The following is a 15,693-nucleotide window of genomic DNA, read 5'->3' on the forward strand; positions in this document are numbered from 1 at the left end:
AAAAAAAAAAAAAGTAGTGCTCCCTTATCTGTGGGGGACACATTCCAAGGCCTGCAGTAGATGCCTTAAAGTGTGGATAGTACCAAACATATATATATTTTGTTTTTTCCTATACATACATACCTATGATAAAGTTTAATGTATAAATTAGGCACAGTTAGAGATTAACAACAATAACTAATAATGAATTTGAACAATTATAACCATGTACTCTAACAAAAGTTATGTAAATGTGGTATCTCTCTCAAAATACCTTACTGTATTGTACTCCTCCTTCTTCTGGTGATGACATAGATGATAACCTACTTGATGAGATGAAGTGAGGGGAATGATATAAGCATTGTGACATATCATCAGGCGACTACTGACCTTCTGACAGTACGTCAGAGGAAGGATCATCTGCTTCAGGTGACCCTGGGTCATGGAGCCATGATGCTGTCAATGGTTAAATGTCAAAAGCAGACCATGTCAATGTTTGGGGATCTGGAGCATGATGGAGTGGAATGGCACGAGATTTCATCATGCTATTCAGGACAGTGCACAACTTAAAACTTCCGAACTGTTTACTTAGGGAATTTTCCATTTAATATTTCCAGACCATGTTTGATTGTGGGTAACTAAAACCACAGAAAGCAAAACTGCAGATAAGGGTGAACTGCTGTGTAGCCAAAGTATTACCATTTCAACATAAAATTAATAAAAACTTATTGAGCTATTTTATATTCTTTCTTTCATACTGAGTCCTCAAAGTCCTGTGCATTTTTGACACAGAACAAGTCAATCCAGATTAGCCACACTTCAAGTGCTCAATAAGGTAATGAGCTTTTCTTATATGAGTCTTACCTGGCTACTAGCTACCATATTGGACAGCGCAGATAACAGCTGCTGTTATTCTCAACTTTTTTGAAGCCCTCTTGACAACAGCTTAGATCCAAAAGACTTGAGACCTTCTGCTAGACCAAGAACCACTAAAATCCTATCACAATTCTAGCTAAGATTCTCCCATTTGTCCTCATACTTCTTTTCACATTTGGGGTGTACACTGAGACCTGTAAAACCTAGAAATTATTGATTCTACTTTAATTTTTATGACCAAATGGAAAAACTATAAAACAACACATAAAAGAGCACAGTGAGAAAATAACACTAGTAGATATTAAATATTAGGTAGTAAAATAACAGAAATATGAGAACCCCCCAAAAAAAATCTATCTTTAGAAATATTGCCCTATACAGAGTTCTAGATGCTAGCGTAAAATGAATAACATTCTTATTTTAATAAGTATCACAAAGGAGCAACTCATTTTGCAATAAAGATCTAAAATTGAGCCAAACTATAAGTTTCATAGGGAAATTTTTTGATTTTAAAAAATGTGTACTGGGGCAGGATCAAGAAAGCAGAGTAGGAAGAGCCTGAGCTTACCTCCTCCCACAAACACACCAGAACGGTAACTACAAATCTCTGAGAATGACCTGAAGACTAGCAGAACAGATTTTCTGCAGCTAAGGATGTTGAGATGAGAAGTAGGGACACAGATGTAGCCTAGTCAGAACCCACATGCTGGGTACAGCAACCACAAGTGGGAGGGATATCACAGCCACAGTGGTGGTAGCCCCTGATGAGCAAGGAGTCTGAGCCCCACATTGGGATTCCCAGCCCAGAGGACCTGCACCAGGAAACAAGCCCCAATAATGTGCAGCTTTGAAAAACAGTGAGGATTATATTCAGGAGAGCCAGAGGGATGTGGGAAACCAAGACTGCTCTTGAAGGGCTTGGACACAAACTCACTCACTCCAAGTCCCAGTGCAAAGGCAGCAGCTTGAAAAGTACCTGGGCCATATGAGAAGGAGATTCACTGACTAATTTTAGGGCATGTGCCAAAGGAGCAACAATCTGTTGGAACTTTCTCTAGGGACAGAAGTGCTGGCAGGCATCTTTTTACTTTCCTTCCACCTAGCTGGCCCAGCACAGGTGGGCACCATTTTTGTCACGCTCAGTCAACCTAGCTAACACCATCCACCCTGCCCCAGAATCCCTTGAGGATCAGCCCTGCCCAACCGGCCTGTCTCAGCTGGCCCCTCCAAAGCAGCTCCTGCCTCACCCTATCAAGTGAGCTGCTCCATCCAGCACTGACCGGTGTCTCACCAAGGTATCTGCCACACTGGAGACCAGTCCCATAAACAGCGCACCTGTAACAGTCATGGCCAGGCCTTGCAGCCACCCATGCCACCCACCAGCACACCTGCACCAATCACAGCCCAAACAAAACAGGAAGGCACAGCTATCCCACACAGGGGAAACCCCTAGAGTTCCTGGCTCGGGTAAGCAGGGGAGATTGCACCACTGAGCCCCATAGGACACCTACATAAGGCCACTCTTTCAAACGGAGAGACCTAGCTGATATACCTAATATACCTAATACAAAGAAACAACCACAGAGAGTTAGGCAAAACGAAGAGAACTTCCAAACAAAAGAACAAGACAAATCCTCAGAAAAACAACTAAACAATATGGAGATAAGCAAATTACCAGATAAAGAGTTCAAAGGAATAGCCAAAATGATGCTCACCAAACTGAGGAGAAGAATGGAGGAACACAATGAGAACTTTCAACGAAGAGAAAATGTAAAACAGAACCAATCAGAACTGAAGAATACAATAACTGAAATGAAAAATACACCAGAGGGAACCAACAGCAGATGCAGAAGAATGGATCAACCATCTGGAAGACAGGGTAGTGGAAATCATCCAATCAGAACACCAAAAAGAAAAAAGAGTTTAAGGGACCTCTGGAACAACATCAAGCTTACTAAAATTCACAACAAAGGGGTCCCAGAAGGAGAAAAGAGAGAAATGGGGACAGGAAACCTATTTGACGAAATAATGGTTAAAAAACTTCCCTAACCTGATGAAGGAAACAGACATCCAAGTCCATGAAGTACAGAGTCCCAAACAAGATGAAACCAAAGAGACCCACACCAAGACACATTACAATTAAAATGTCAAAAGTTAAAGAGAAGATATTAAAAGCATCAAGAGAAAAACAACTAGTTACTTACAAGGGAACCCCCATAAGATAATGAGCTGAGTTTTCAGCAGAAAATTTATAGTCCAGAAGGAACTGGCACAATATATTCAAAGTACTGAAAGGAAAAAAACTTACAACCAAGAAGACACTACCTGGCAAGTTTATCTTTCAGAATTGAAGTAATATCTTTCAGAACTGAAGAGTTTACTACACAAATAAAAGCTAAAGGAGGGCTTGCCTGGTGGCGCAGTGGTTGAGAGTCCGCCTGCCGATGCAGGGGACACGGATTCGTGGCCCGGTCCGGGAAGATCCCACATGCTGCGGAGCGGCTGGGCCCGTGAGCCATGGCCGCTAAGCCTGCACGTCCAGAGCCTGTGCTCTGCAGCGGGAGAGGCCACAACAGTGAGAGGCCCGTGTACCACACACAAAAAAAAAAGCTAAAGGAGTTCATCACCACTAAACCAACATTACAAGAAATGTTAAGGGAATTTCTTCAAGCAAAAAAGAAAAGGCCGTAACTAGAAACAAGAAAATTATGAAAGAAAAAATCTCACTGATAAAAGCAAACATACAGTAAAGGTGGATAAGAACCACCTACAAAGCTAGTATGAAGGTTAAAAGACAGAAGTAGTAAAATCATCTATATCTAAAATAATTAGTTAAGTGATACACAAAATAAAAAGATGGAAAAGATAACATCAAAAACATAAAATGTGGAGGATGGACAAAAATGCAGTGCTTTTAGAATGCACTCTAACTTAAGTGACCATTAATTTAAACAGCTATAAACACAGATTGTTACTACAGGAACCTCATGGTAACCAAAAACCAAAAACCTATAACAAATACACAAAAAATAAAAAGAAAGGAAAGCAAACATATTACTAAAGAAAGTCACAAGGGAAGAGAACATAGAAGAAGAAAGAAGAGGGAAGAACTATAAAAACACCCAGAAAAAAATTAGCAAAATAGCAATAAGTGCATACCTATCAATAATCACTTCAAATGTAAAGAGACTAAGTGATCCAATCAAAAGAGGGTAGCTGAATGGATTAAAAAAAACAAGATACACACACACACACACACACACACACAACCTATAGGAGAATCACTCCAGATCTAAACACAAACACAGACTAAAAGTGAAGGGATGGAATAACATACTCCATGGAAATGAAAGAAAATTGGGATAGCAATACTTATATCATACAAAATAGACTTTAAAACAAAGACTGCAACAAGAGACAAAAAAGGTGTTATGTAATAATAAAGGCATCAATCTAACAAAAGCGTATGACACATAAATATTTATGCACCCAACACAGGAGCACCTAAATACATAAAGCAAATATTAACATACATGAAGGAGATACTGACAGTAATACAATAGTAGGGGACTTTAACACCCCACTTGCATCAATGGATAGATGATCTAGACAGAAAATCAGTAAGGAAATATTGCCCTTAAATGACACATGAGGCCATACAACCTTAATAGATATACAGAACCTTTCATCCCAAACCAGCAGAATACAGATTCTTTTCAAGGGCACATGGATCATTCTTCAGGATAAATCACATTAGTCCACAAAAAAGTCTCAATAAATTTAAGGAGATTTAAATCATTATCAAGCTACTTTTCTGACCAACAACAGTATGAAACTAGAAATCAATTATAAGAAGAAAACTGGAAAAAACACAAACACGCAATAGATGAAGAAAAAGAATTTGACAAAATTCAACATCAATTTATGTTAAACACTCTCACAACAGAGTGGGTATAGAGGGAACATACTTCACCGTAAAAAGGACCACATATGACAAACCCACAGCTAACATAACTCCAAGGTAAAAAGCTGAAATATTTTCCTCTAAGATCAGGGAGAAGATAAGGATGCCCACTCTTGCCACTGTTATTTAACACAGTATTAGAAATCCTAGCACTAGCAATGGGGGGGGGGGGGGAGGAGGCATTCAAATTGGAAAGGAATAGGTAAAACTGTCACTATTTGCAGGTGACACGATACTTACATACAGAAAATCTTAAAGGTTCCAACCAAAACACTATTAGAACTAATAAATGACTTCAGTAAATTTGCAGGATACAAAATTCACATACATAAATCTTCTGCATCTATGTACACTAATAACAAACTATCAGAAAACGAAATAAAGAAAATCCCATTTTCAAGTGCATCAAAAAGAATAAAATACTTAGGGATAAATTTAACCAAGGAGGAAAACACCTGTACTTCTGATAACTATAAGATACTGATGAAAGAAAATGAAGATAACACAAATAAATGGAAAGACATACAATATTTACTCATGGATAAGAAGAATTAATATTGTTAAAATGTCCATACTACCCAAAGCAATCTACAAATTCAATGCAATCCCTATCAAAATACCAATGGCGACTCCCTCTTGCGAGAGCACCAGAATCACAACTAACTGCTGAACAATCATCGACAGGAAGACACTGGAACTCACCAAAAAAGATACCCCACATCCAAAGACAAAGGAGAAGCTGCAATGAGACAGTAGGAGGGGCATAATCACAATAATATCAAATCCCATAAATGCTGGGTGGGTGACTCACAAACTGGAGAACACTTATACCACAGAAGTCCACCCACTGGAGTGAAGGTTCTGAGCCCCATATTAGGCTTCCCGACCTGGGGGTCCAGGAATGGGAGGAGGAATTGCAAGAGAATCAGACTTTGAAGGTTAGCAGGATTTGATTGCAGGACTAAGACAGGACTGCGGTAAACAAAGACTCCACTCTTGGAGGGCACACACAAAGTAGTGTGTGCATCAGGACCCAGGGAAAGGAGCAGTGACCCCACAGGAGACTGAACCAGACCTACCTGCTAGTTTTGGAGGGTCTCCTGCAGAGGCGGGGGTTGGCTGTGTCTAACCGTGGGGACAAGGACACTGGCAGCAAAAGTTCTGGGAAGTACTCCTTGGCATGAGCCCTCCCAGATTCCACCATTAGCCCCAACAAAGATCTGGGTAGTCTCCAGTGCTGGGTCACCTCAGGCCAAACAACCAGGAAGGAGGGAAGCCAGTCCCACCCATCAGCAAACAAGCGGATTAAAGTTTTACTGAGCTCTGCCCACCAGAGCAACAGCCAGCTCTACCCCCCACCAGTCCCTCCCATCAGGAAGCTTGCACAAGCCTCTTAGATAGCCTCATCCACCAGAGGGCAGACAGCAGAAGCAAGACGAACTACAATTCTGCAGCCTGGGGAAGGAAAAGCACATTCACAGAAAGATAGACAAAATGAAAAGGCAGAGGGCTATGTACCAGATAAAGGAACAAGATAAAACCCCAGAAAAACAACTAAATGAAGTGGAGATAGGCAACCTTCCAGAAAAAGAATTCAGAATAATGACAGTGAAGTGATTCAGGACCTAGGAAAAAGAATGGAGGCAAAGATCGGGAAGATGCAAGAAATGTTTAACAAAGACCTAGATGAATTAAAGAACAAACACCTAGAAGAATTAAAGAACAAACAAACAGAGATGAACAAAACAATAACTGAAATGAAAAATACACTAGAAGGAGTCAATAGCAGAATAACTGAGGCAGAACAACAGATAAGTGACCTGGAAGACAGAATGGTGGAATTCACTGCCACGGAACAGAATAAAGAAAAAAGAATGAAGCGAAATGAAGACAGCCTAAGAGACCTCTGGGACAACATTAAACGCAACAACATTTGCATTATAGGGGTCCCAGAAGGAGAAGAGAGAAAGGACCCGAGAAAATATTTGAAGAGATTATAGTCGAAAACTTCCCTAACATGAGAAAGGAAGTAGCCACCCAAGTCCAGGAAGCACAGAGAGTCCCAGGCAGGATAAACCCAAGGAGAAACACGTAGAGACAACAGTAATCAAATTGACAAAAATTAAAGACAGAAAAATTATTGAAAGCAACAAGGGAAAAATGACAAATAATATACAAGGGAACTCCCATAAGGTTAACAGCTGATTTCTCAGGAGAAACTCTACAAGACAGAAGGCAGTTGCACGATATATTTAAAGTGATGAAAGGGAAGAACCTACAACCAAGATTACCCTACCCGGCAAGGATCGCATTCAAATTCAAGAGAGAAATCAAAAGCTTTACAGACAAGCAAAAGCCAAGAGAATTCAGCACCACCAAACCATCTCTACAACAAACGCTAAAGGAACTTCTCTAAGTGGGTAACACAAGAGAAGAAAAGGACCTACAAAAACAAACCCAAAACAATTAAGAAAATGGTAAAAGGAACATACATATCGATAATTACCTTAAATGTGAATGGATTAAATGCTCCAACCAAAAGACACAGGCTCACTGAATGGATACAAAAACAAGACCCATATATATGCTGTCTACAAGAGACCCACTTCAGACCTAGAGACACATACAGACTGAAATTGAGGGGATGGAAAAAGATATTCCATGCAAATGGAAATCAAAAGAGAGCTGGAGTAGCAATACTCATATCACATAAAATAGACTTTAAAATAAACAATGTTACAAGAGACAAGGAAAGACACTACATAATGATCAAGCCATCAATCCAAGAAGAAGATATAACAATTATACATATATATGCACACAACATAGGAGCACCTCAATACATAAGGCAACTGCTAACAGCTATAAAAGAGGAAATTGACAGTAACTCAGTCATAGTGGGGGACTTTAACACCTCACTTACACCAATGGACAGATCATCCAGAAAGAAAATTAATAAGGAAACACAAGCTTTAAATGACACAATACACCAGATAGATCTAATTGACATTTATAAGACATTCCATCCAAAAACAGCAGATTATACTATCTTCTCAAGTGCACATGGAACATTCTCCATTATAGATTACATATTGGGTCACAAATCAAGACTCGGTAAACTTAAGAAAATTGAGATCATATCAAGCATCTTCTCGGACCATAACCCTATAAGATTAGAAATCAATTACAGGGGAAAAAAAACATAAAAAACACAAACACCTGGAGGCTAAACAATACGTTACTAAATAACCAAGAGATCACTGAAGAAATCAAAGAGGAAATCAAAAAATAACTAGAGACAAATTATGATGAAAACAGGATGATCCAAAACCTATGGGATGCAGCAAAAGCAGTTCTAAGAGTGAAGTTTATAGCAATACAAGCCTACCTCAAGAAACAAGAAAAATCTCAAATAAACAATCTAACCTTACAACACCCAAAGGAACTAGAGAAAGAAGAACAAACAAAACTCAAAATTACTAGAAGGAAAGAAATCATAAAGATCAGAGCAGAAATAAATGAAATAGAAACAAAGAAAACAATAGCAAAGGTCAAAAAAACTAAAAGCTGGTTCTTTAAGAAGATAAACAAAATTGATAAACCTTTAGCCAGACTCATCAATAAAAAGAGGGAGAGGACTCAAATCAATAAAATTAGAATGAAAAAGGAGCAGTTACAATGGATACCGCAGAAATACAAAGCATCCTACGACACTACTACAAGCAACTCTGTGCCAATAAACTGGACAACCTGGAAGAAATGGACAAATTCTTTGAAAGGCATAACCTTCCAAGACTGAACCAGGAAGAAGTAGAAAATATGAACAGATCAATCACAACTAATGAAATTGAAACTGGGATTAAATATCTTCCAATAAACAAAAGTCCAGGACCAGATGGCTTCATAGGTGAATTCTATCAAACATTTAGAGAAGAGCTAACACCCATTCTTCTCAAACTCTTCCAAAAATTTTCAGAGGAAGGAACACTCCTCTGCAAACTCATTCTATGAGGCCACCATCACCCTGATACCAAAACCAGACAAAGATACTACAAAAAAAGAAAATTACAGACCAATATCACTGATGAATATAGATGCAAAAATCCTCAACAAACTACTAGCAAACAGAATCCAACAACACAGTAAAAGGATAATACACCATGATCAAGTGGGATTTATCCCAGGAATACAAGGATTCTTCAATATATGCAAATCAATCAATGTGATACACCATATCAGAAATTGAAGAATAAAAACAATATGATCATCTCAATAGATGCAGAAAAAATCTTTTGACAAAATTCAACACCCATTTGTGATAAAAAAAAAAAAAACCTCTACAGAAAGTGGGCATAGAAGGAACCTACCTCAACAAAATAAAGGCCATATATGACAAACCCACAACAAACATCACTCTCAATGGTGAAAAACTGAAAGCATTTCCTCTAACATCAAGACAAGGATGTCCACTCTCGCCACTGTTATTCAACATAGTTTTGGAAGTCCTAGCCATGGCAATCAGAGAAGAAAAACAAATAAAAGGAATACATATTGGAAAAGAATAAGTAAAACTGTCACTATTTGCAGATGACATGATACTGTACATAGAGAATCCTAAAGATGCCATGAGAAAACTACTAGAGCTAATCAATGAATTTGGTAAAGTTGCAGGATACAAAATTAATGCACAGAAATCTCTTGCATTCCTATACACTAAAAACAAAAGATCAGAAAGTGAAATTAAGGAAACAATCCCATTCACCATTGCAACAAAAAGAATAAAATACCTAGGAATAAACCCTCCTAAGGAGGTAAAAGACATGTACTCAGAAAACTATAAGACACTGATGAAGGAAATCAAAAATGACACAAACAGATAGAGAGATATACCATGTTTTTGGATTGGAAGAATCAATATTGTGAAAATGACATACTACCCAAAGCAATCTACAGATTCAATGCAATCCCTATCAAATTACCAGTGGCATTTTTTACAGAAGTAGAACAAAAAATCTTAAAATTTGTATGGAGACACAGAAGACCCTGAATAGCCAAAGCAGTCTTTTTCTTAAAAAAATAAATTTATTTATTTTTGGCTGTGTTGGGTCTTTGTTGCTGCGCACGGGCTCTTCTCTAGTTGTGGCGAGTGGGGGGGCTACTCTTCATTGCGGTGCACAGGTTTCTCATTGCGGTGGCTTCTCTTGTTGCGGAGCCTGCAGCTCTAGGTGTGCAGTCTTCAGTAGTTGGGGCTCGCGGGCTCCAGAGTGCAGCCTCAGTAGTTGTGGTGCACGGGCTTAGTTGCTCCATGGCATGTGGGATCTTTCCAGACCAGGGCTCGAACCCATGTCCCCTGCATTGGCAGGCAGATTCTCAACCACTGTGCCATCAGGGAAGCCCAGCCAAAGCAGTCTTGAGGGAAAAAAACGTAGCTGGAGGAATCAGACTCCCTGACTTCAGACCATACTACAAAGCTACAGTAATCAAGACAATATGGTACTTGCATGAAAACAGAAATATAGATCAATGGAACAGGATAGAAAACCCAGAGATAAACCCACGCACCTATGGTCAACTAGTCTATGACAGGAGGCATAGGATATACAATGGAGAAAAGACAGTCTCTTCAATAAGTGGTGCTGGGAAAACTGGACAGCTACATATAAGAGAATGAAATGAGAACATTCCCTAACACTGTACACAAAAATAAACTCAAAATGGATTAGAGACCTAAATGTAAGACCAGACACTATAAAACTCTTAAGAGGAAAACATAGGAAGAACACTCTTTGACATAAACCACAGCAAGATCTTTTTTGATCCACCTCCTAGAGTAATGGAAATACAAACAAAAATAAACAAATGGGACCTAATGAAACTTAAAAGCTTTTGCAAAGCAAAGGAAACTACAAACAAGACTAAAAGACAACCCTCAGAATGAGAGAAAATATTTGCAAACGAATCAAAGGACAAAGGATTAATCTCGAAAATATATAAACAGCTCATGCAGCTCTATATTAAGAAAAGAAATAACCCAATCAAAAAATGGGCAGAAGACCTAATCAGACATTTTTCTAAAGAAGACATACAGATGGCCAAGAAGCACATGAAAAGCTGCTCAACATCACTAATTATTAGGGAAATGCAGATCAAAACCACAATGAGGTATCACCTCACACCAGTTAGAATGGGCATCATCAGAAAATCTACAAACAACAAATGCTGGAGAGGGTGTGGTGAAAAGGGAACCCTCTTGCACTTTTGGTGGTAATGTAAATTGATACAGCCACTGTGGAGAACAGTGTGGAGGTTCCTTAAAAAACTAAAAATAGAATTACCATATGACCCAGCAATCCTACTACTGGGCATATACCCAGAGAAAAACGTAATTCAAAAAGACACATGCACCCCAATGTTCATTGCAGCATTCTTTACAATAGCCAGGTCATGGAAGCAACCTAAATGCCCTTCGACAGACGAATGGATAAATAAGATGTGGTACATATATACAATGAGATATTACTCAGCCATAAGAAGGAACAAAACTGGGTCATTTGTAGAGATGTGGAAAGATCTAGAAACTGTCATACAGAGTGAAGTAAGTCAGAAAGAGAAAAACAAATATTGTATATTAACGCATATATGTGGAACCTAGAAAAATGGTACAGATGAACCGGTTTGCAGGACAGAAACAGAGACAGAGATGTAGAGAACAAACGTATAGACACCAAGGGGGGAAAGTGGTGGTGGTGGTGGGGGTGTGTGTGTGATGAATTGGGAGATTGGGATTGACATGTATACACTAATATGTATAAAATGGATAACTAATAAGGACCTGCTGTATAAAAAAATAAATAAAATAAAATTCAAAAGAAAGAAAGAAAAAGAAACAAAATATCAATGGCAGTTTTTATAGAACTGGAATAAATAATCCTAAAATTTGTAACAAACCACAAAAAACCCCAAATAGCCAAAGCAATCTTAAGAAAGGAGAACAAAGCTGGAGGTATCACACTCCCTAATTTCAAACTGTACTACACAGCTATAGTTATCAAAACTGTATGGCACTGGCATAAAAACAGACACATAGATCAATGGAACAAAACAGAGAGCCCAGAAAGAAAGCCATGCTTCTTTTGTCAATTAATCTATCAAAAAGAAGCTAGAAATATATTTTGGGTAAATCACAGTCTCATTGATAAATGGTGTTGGTAAAATTGGACAGGTACATGCAAAAGAACGAAACTAGACCACTTTCTTACACCACACACAAAAGTAAACGCAAAGTGGATTAAAGGCTTAAATGTAAGACCTGAAACCATAAAAACTCCTAGAAAAAAACACAGGCAATACACTCTTTGATATCACTCTTAGCAATATTTTTGAATTTGCCTCTCCAGTCAGTGTAAACAAAAGCAAAAAAAAAAACAAATGGGACTATATCAAACTAAAAAGCTTTTTCACAGCAAGGGAAATCATCAACAAAACAAAAAGGCAGCCTCCTGAATGGAAGAAGATATTTGCAAATGATATATCCCATAAGGGGTTAATATTCAAAATATATAAATAACTCACACAACTTAATATCAAAAAATAGACAATCTGACTGAAAAATGAGCAGACGACCTAAACAGGTATTTTTCTAAGGACGAAATACAGATGGCCAACAGACACATGAAAAGATGCTCAACATCACTAATCAACAGGGAAATGAATCAAAACCACCTCACACATGTCAAAACGGCTATTACCAAAAAAGACAAGAAATAACAAGTGTTGTCAAGGATATAGAAAAAGGGGACTTTTGTGCACTGTTGGTGGGAATTTAGGTTGTTGCAGCCACTATGGAGAACAGTATGGAAATTCCTCAATAATTAAAAACAGAACTACCTTATCATCCAGCAATTCCATTTCTGGGTATTTATCCAAAGAAAACGAAAACACTAATTCAAAAAGACATATGCACCCCTATGTTTATGTTCATTGCAGCATTATTTACAACAGCCAACATATGGAAGAAACCTAAGTGTCCACTGATGGATGAATGAATAAGGAAGATGTGATATATGTAATGGAATATTACTCAGCCATAAAAAAGAATGAAATCCTTATATTTGTGACAACACAGTTGGATCTAGAGGGTATTATGCTAAGGAAAATAGTCAGACCAAGAAAGACAAATACTGTATGATTTCACTTATATGTAGAATCTAAAAAACAAATCAAACGAACAAACAAAACAAAACAAACAGATTCATAGGTACAGAGAACTGGTGGTCACCAGAGAGAAAAGGGGTGAAGGATTGGGTGAAATAGGTGAAGGGGATTAAGAGGTACAAAATTCCAGTTATAAAATAAGTAAGTCATGGGGATGTAATGTAGAGTATAGGGAATACAGCCAACAATACTGCAATAACTTTGTATGGTGACAGTTACTAAACTTACCATGGTGCTCATGGTAATGTATATAAATGTTGAATCAATATGTTGTAAAACCTGAAATTACCATAGTATTATATGTCAAATGTACTTCAACTAGAAAATTAAAATTAAAAAATTAAAAATAACTTTAAAATGTGTACTATTATAATATTGACCAAGGTGGCCCTAACATTCCTCTCAGCTTAACTGAACTTTAGACAAGCTTCTTCCTGTCTCTGGCCCCTGACCTCCCTTTACTTACAGCATTTATTTTTAAAAAACTTGCAAATTCTTTCTCTCTGCCTCTTTGAGATATAAATCATTTAAGAAGCTTCTTGCAAGTTTTACAACCCAGGAATATCTTCCTCAAAGACCTGGGAGCCATGCCATTGAGATGTTATCATCAAGGAAGAGAATGCTCCTATCTCCCAGTTTCTGTGGAGGCTAGGAGCCTAACTCCGATGGGTACAAATCAGCAAACACAAATGGCCTAACCACAGAGAAAAACATTTACAAACTTAGGGTAACTGAATGTGCTCAACGCATCACACTGATCAACCTTCTTCCAAAAGTACTTCAGTATATTTCTACCAGCTCACCCCAGTGCTTAAAAACCCTATTGTTTTTCAGAGGAGTTGATTTCAAACTGCATTCTGGTCTCTCTCCCCTAGTGCAATAGTCTTGAATAAAGTCTTCCTTGTCTGTTTAACTGTATCCACTATAATTTTTGCTTTGGCAATTCAAATACTTTGAATGGGCCACTACTATCAACTCCATGGCCAGAAGTCAAGTCAACCAGACCCCGGAGAATTAGTGCATCAACTTAACTAAAGTGTGATAATCAATCAGTACTAATGGATACATAAAGGAGAGGGAATCTGTCCAGGCCAATCATTACTCTCTCATTCAATCCCAGTAAGGAGAGTACATCTTTCATGTAATTGACCATAGCTATTATTAACTGGAAGGCTTTTTTTTTTTTTTTAAGTTCTCTCTGAAGCTTGCAACCACTTTCAAGATCAAGGAAAGTTTTGTCTGCAGAAGAAATCCACAAAGAACAGAGAGAAATGAGTTTCCTGCCCTCAAATAAAGTCTTCTCTGGATTTCTCACTAAATGTCTCATTTTTAAAGATGAAACCAAAGAAAAAGATAATACACTTAAGAAACCTGAGGCTGAAACGCCTACATAGAGTCAAAATGTATGTCAAAATAAATACAGAGGTATGTTTCCTTCCCCCCCAACCTTCTTGTTTTTAAATCTAATTAAAAATGGAATGTCCAATAATTCTTTCTTAGCATAACTATGGAAGAATAATCAAAGCTATTGAAACCTCACAAGTTTTCAGGGCTAAAATGACTGCCAAATGCTTTTGATCTGGGCCATAACCACCAGATTAACGTCCAGCTCACCTATAATCATTTCTCCAAATGAGAGGGAACAGAGGTGAACTCCCTCCATTATTTCAAAACTTTGACAGTTTCTCTACTTGTTTTAGAAATATGGGACAGAATTAATATCTACTGCAGTAAACTATCTGTTTATGACACTATTTGAAGATATTTACACTACAATATGTATCAGACTCTGCCCATTATAGATTAAATGTATAATCGATGGATTAGAATGCAGCTATCGCATCCTTTCTCCCAAGCACGGCACACCATTTATCTTCATGCTTTTCAGAATTACTATTTACTGTCTTCCACAGATGCATTTATAATATAGTTTTTTTTCCCCCTTAATCTGCACTCAGTAATTAGATTCCTTACCCTTACATACAAATTTTCACTCACATGACAATATTTAGAAATGAGATATTGGGTTACTAGTTGGGGGTAAAAATAAAAGTCCTAGTTAGTTATTTGGTTGATTACTTCTAGAATGTTAAACCGCAGGAGGTGCCTAAAAAACGGAGTGCTGTAACTTTTGCCAAGTCAGGATTGCAAGGGAAAACCTTAAGAATTGGTTCTATTGCTTTCCCCCTTTGAAATAATTTACAAATGAGCATATAAATAAACATTTCTTCTCAGTACAAAAGATAAATTTTAAAAAAAGCATCCACGTTTGCAGCCCACATTTCTCTAGCAATGTTACCCATTTTCAGAGCTTTATCATTACATTCCCTTCACATAACACTCTTTACTTTTAGATTAATCTTCTGAAATGAGATGCTAAGGATTTGCATACAGATTTGACTATACAAAAATAGATATGGAATTAATAATAGTCTCTATATGTTTTAATTTATCCTAGACTGGAGTACCCTTGCCTGCAGCAGTATTCCTGGCTTTGAAAGTCATCAAGCTGATTTGTCTGCTCTGGGTTATGATGCCACATGCTGCTATACTGCCCCCTGCAATCAAAGCACTTGAGAAGACAGATTCCATGCCTTCCTCTATTGAGTATATTTTATAGATTGGCAGTTTTGATCTCCCTCCCCCACCCCAGGGGGGAT

At 37.9% G+C, this 15,693-nt stretch overlaps 1 protein-coding gene across 7 annotated transcripts in view; it reads right to left on the minus strand.

The window, feature by feature from the left end:
* Positions 1-15,693, minus strand: part of KLHL32 (kelch like family member 32) — a 232,313-nt gene that overhangs the window by 28,731 nt on the left and 187,889 nt on the right. The window lies entirely within an intron of this gene.

The sequence above is a fragment of the Orcinus orca genome, chromosome 12 (assembly GCF_937001465.1).
Source record: "Orcinus orca chromosome 12, mOrcOrc1.1, whole genome shotgun sequence".
Taxonomy (NCBI): Eukaryota; Metazoa; Chordata; class Mammalia; order Artiodactyla; family Delphinidae; genus Orcinus; species Orcinus orca.